Here is a 5,261-nt window from a genome sequence, read left to right as displayed (position 1 = left end):
AATCAAAGGAGGGTTGGAAAACATTTGTTTTGCAGAGTTTGCAGCACACAGAAGAATGATTTACTGTAGTTCCACTTTACTTTGCAGTTTTTCAACGATTGTCAATTTTAAGTAAAAGTAAAAGTCAAACTGAGACACATCTTTACTATAATGTTGAAGAAACATTTTTTTTAAGTGTTAATCATGTAAAATTCTTGTTAGTCTTCCCGTGCACGCTCCCGCAGCCACCATTTAGTAGCCAATCTGTTTATTGCACAACATTTATTTTTATTATTTATTGCACAACACTCGCCCACATTTCCGTGTCGTCAGCGATGACGCATAATAGATGCGACGAATACGGCGAAGTGACGTATTTATGGATTTTTCCACTTTATTAGACGTATTTGGACTGATGCGACTTAATAAGACGGTGCGACATGTACGGCGGAAAATACAGTAATGACAAAAGAATGCTTCGGACGGGCGTGCCATTTTGTAGTTTTCTTTCATGTAACACCAGTCAAAAGAACTGCACTACCCAGAAGCCAACAGTGCTTCTGGCCGCTGCTTTCTGCTGAAATGGAGGGATAGTTCTGATTCGAACCAGACTAAAAAGTTTGGTCCTTATTCGTAGTGACTTTGATGCTCACTGGATGCAGAGAGCCGTACGGAACCAACCGGGAATTGGACCAGAACTACTTCCAGCCTCATTGGTCAATCTGACTGCTGCTTGCTGGCCCATGAATCCTCTCGAGCGGGGAGGTGTTGCTTGGAGGTCCGGTGTCTTCTCCAGAGCTCACCCGGACCGTTTTCATTCGGATTTCTCTGGACTCGATCTGGACCATTGTGTGGTTTTGTGCAGGCTCTCCAAAGGTCCGTCTCTCTCTAAAATCACCTGGTGCTCAACGGCTGCAGAGCTGACCAGAACTGGACCAAGGCTGTTGAGTGACCATATAAAATTTAGCAGCGCTGTACAGTATGTTGTTAAAATTTGTAGTATTGAGTCAGAACTTTATAAAGCGTTGCAATATTTAGGACAAAATGATTTGTGCCAAACAAAATCAGAACCAGGTGAGAACTAGTGTGAATGAATGCTAACAGGCTCACCTGTGTGAGTTTAGTAATTTACATTAAGTGGGTTAGTTGAAGCAAATGATGCTATACAGTCATCACTTCAAGCACAACAGGTTTCTATACATTTTAAAGCGATTGTGTTAACTGTTTTAATCTGCATTCATTTTGTATAAAAATGTATCAAAACCATAAAAATGTGGAGGGAAATGCCAAGTTGAACATCGCCATCTGCTGGTAGATAATAAAAACTGCATGTAAAATTAATTTAAAAAAAAAATTCTGATTACAGCTTTCATTTATAATTTTATTTAAACTTTTCCTCACTGTTACAAAGTTATCGTGCCCTGTGTGTATGGATGTATGAACAGACGTGTGTATATTTTGTTTTTATAAAAGTCACAGTAGTTTCTGAGATAATCGTCAGTGTTGCATCGTAGTTGTGGGAGCCTCTAATGTCTAGTTATTGGAGAACTGTGTTAAATTACTGCAGACGGGCGTTTGAACCGTTGAGTTCTGCTCTTCTTGCTGGCAGGAACAGAACCTTCCACTCCGTCGCTTCACTGAGTTTCTGTTCTGAAACGAAGCGGATTTCTCACAGTTTAGAAATCCTCTGAACGACTCGTGCAAACGCCTCCAGGACTGTTTTCTCTAACTGACCGGCTTCTAAATTAAAATGTTCTTCGTGCATCGTGGCCGTTTTTCCATCCTTGAGGTCCAAGTATCCTCGGAACAATCAAACTGTGGAACGAGGTGTGATAACGATGTGTCTGTTTGTTGCAGGCCTTTCTGTGGGACCATTTGGAGCTCTGCAGAGCGCCCTTCTTCAGAACATCGTGTAAGTCCAGTCTAATGCAAACGGCACTGATCTTCTGACTTTAGACCCATTAGGTTTGATCAGTAGTTTAAATTGTAAAACTAATCACATTCACAGGAGGTAAACAGTGAATAAGTTAGTTTTATTATTATTGTACTTCCAGCTGGTTCACCAGTTTGAAATAACTTTTTAAAGGTCAAAATGTCGGCCTCAAAAATGATGAAACTGAATCCATTTTGTTTATTCTTCTTGTTAATAACTTTTCTGGCTGGCATTTTATAATGTAAATGAATTTTTTTTAATGCCCTGACGTGACTTTTGTTGTTGTGAGTTAACATTATATTAACGAACGGAGTTGAATTTAATAGATTTATTGTCAGTGGCAAGAAATTTAAAACGTCCAACTGAGTTTAAAGAAATCACAACCATGTTTTTACACATTACTTCCACTAGAGGGCGATCGTGCCACGTATAATAACGAGCATCTGCACAAGGAGTTTTGTTTTTCCTCTCCAAACTGTACAACAGCACTGACTTTATGTTTTTGGAACAATAATTAAATGAGAATTAGGGCAACACATTACAGAGCAGCAAGATAATTTACAAAAATTCCACAGAGCTGTGTGTAAAAACAAGAACATGCATTTTAAGAAACAAAAAAAAAAAAAAAAAAGAGTTGCATTAAGTGGAAATGCACAAGCACCGGTGTCAAAATGGTCTAAAAACGTTGGTTTCTTGGGTTTGACTCCTCGACAGGTACTTCCTGTGTGGAGATGACATGTTAGATTAAACTGTGTGCGTGCTGTGGACTGGAGATATGCACCAACTCTCTGCAATCCTTTATAAACGAGAATAGTTGTGGATTTTTCCCCGCTGGAGTGGATTTTGGCTCATTAGATGCAAAGTAGAATAAACTCTTCGGAGATCAATTTAACTAAACCGGTTTATTTAACTTTTTTTTTTTTTTTTTTAAGGATTCAAGGCTTTTAAGCCAGAAATCACAACAAAGTTTATATGAGCACTCATGACTCTTTTATTACATGGTAGAAAAAAAGTCTTTAAATATTGAAGATTAGGCTGGATTAAATTATTTATAGTGTAAATAGTTACATAGCTAAATTACCAGCTGGATAAATTAATGCTCGATTAAAAACAAGTTAATTCAGCCGTCGTTATAAAATACATTTAAGTTGTTTTCATGTCCTTGCCAGGTCTCTGTGTAGAGCAGGGTTATTCAACTGGCGGCCCGGGGGCCAAATCAGGCCCACAGGTGAGCTCAGTTCGGCCCACCAATGGGTTCATATTTAAATAAAACTAGATTTGAAACCATAAATCAAACTGCCTGAGCTCTTCAGTGACTGTGGCCCCCTGGGCGATTTAGTGGATAGTCCTGGCGTAGAGTTCATGTTGTTTAATGTCCGCCACCAAAACTGAAAAGATGATCATGTTTACCTCAATTCAAGATGGCCGCCACAACCAAATGACATGAAGAAACATTAAAATGGATCCGAGCTAAAATTAATCAACACATTTTGACAGTGGCACACCATGCCGCTGTTCAAATCTGTGACATCAGCTGTTGGTGTCAACACTGATTGTGTTAGCAAAATATCCCCTGGACAGATTATAGTAAAAGTCTAAAATTCATTAACATTTGGAGCAAATCCAGTTTAAGGTTTGACCAAAACGCCTCTGCGCTCCAGCCGCTGATATTTCCGAGTCCACTTCAAGGTCGGATTTCAATCAACGTTCCGCCCATTTTTAAGAGAAGATTGTAAATAAACTCAAACGAACGTGGACAATTAAACAAAAGACCGCTCGAGTCAAAGACTACCAGGTTTGTTTTTATTGAAAAATATAGCAGTTATTTCAGAGACAGGACAGTTAGGGAGGTGAATATATTAATATACAGGAAAACCAGAATTTGGAAGAGGAATACACGTAGTTGGCGTAAAGCTACAGCCACTGGAAAAGAACATGAGCTTTTTTTTTTCTTTTTTTTTTTACAGATGAACTTCAAGTCAGTTGTTTTTCTCTGTCCTGATCCGTTTTTTTTACCACTTACCAACCCCCTGCTGTCAAGCACACAAACATCTTTAACATTGTTTTGGCGTACACTGACAGATAGGACTGTCACGATAACAGATTTTGCCGGACGATTGTCTCAGAAATAATTGCGATAAACGATGATATTGTTTGAAATTTGACATTAGTAATTGCTGGTTTTTGTTATAGTCTGTCACGATAAACAATAAATCAATTAATCGCATGACGAGTTTCAATTTTGGAGCTTCAACAAGACATTTTTCCCCGAGGTCGGCCTGTTAGCTTAGCTGCTTTTAACGATCCAAAAACGCGAAAGTGAGGGTCAGTGAAGAGCACCGGAGTCGAGACTTTTGTGTCTTCAGTAGAAAGAGAGACACGAAGAAACGATAAAGCCGATAAATGAAAATAAGGTTGATAATTTTAATTTATCATGCGATTAATTGTTTATCGTGACAGGTCTACACAGAGACGAATAACAAAAACCAGCAGGTAAGAAATCATGGGCGCTTCCACAACAGCTCAGCAAATCTTCTTCAAGCTGCCTCTTAACTCACAGTGAGCCGCCCCCGTCGCACATGGATGTTGGTTTCTAAAAATTAATCGAGCACGGCCGACCCAAAAGAGTCGTAAAGTGGAACTCTGCTGCATAAACTCATCCAAGCACGATAAACTCAGCTTACCGACCTTCGTGTTTAACCAAACATTTGAATTAGATGTTCAAAACGATGTCAGTCTTCTCCTGTATGCTTTTAAATCCAGCGAGCACGTGGTCGCACCACATCACGTTACTGCTCCATGCACGCCGCCTCAGTCCATTCAGAAATCACAGAAGACTCAAAGTCTCAGTGTTTTCACGCAAGACATCTTAAAATATGAAGACGAATCAAAATGCATATTTAAACTTGACCAGTTTTCCTTCAAGTACATTAAATCAGTTAATGTTTGATGTTTAAACAATTCTTTTAACTTGGTCTGCAGCTTAATGACCAGATGTTTTCCTTTTTCAATTTCTCATACAACGTAAATTAAATATACGTAGTGTCTACGAAACCTTAAATAGGTCATGCTCCAATCCAGTTAATCCATATATTTGGCAATTTTCTGCAAAAAATCTTTAAAGTTTCTTGCAACATTCTTTGCTCCAAGACGTGGCAGCAACCAAACGCAGAGAGGCACATATTCCTCGTTTTATGTCCCACAACAGGAAAAGTCGACGCTCTGATTTGTCAAATGTGACAATTAGTTGTTTTTTAACACAAATAAAACAAAAGGTCAAACATTTTTCATGGATAAAGTGAAGTAAACCTCAGTGGTTTATAGCTGTACTAACAGACAAAAGCTCGGA

The sequence above is a fragment of the Nematolebias whitei genome, chromosome 17, assembly GCF_014905685.2.
Source record: "Nematolebias whitei isolate Nwh7 chromosome 17, NemWhi1, whole genome shotgun sequence".
Lineage (NCBI taxonomy): Eukaryota > Metazoa > Chordata > Actinopteri > Cyprinodontiformes > Rivulidae > Nematolebias > Nematolebias whitei.
Note: the sequence above shows the minus strand (reverse complement) of the source record.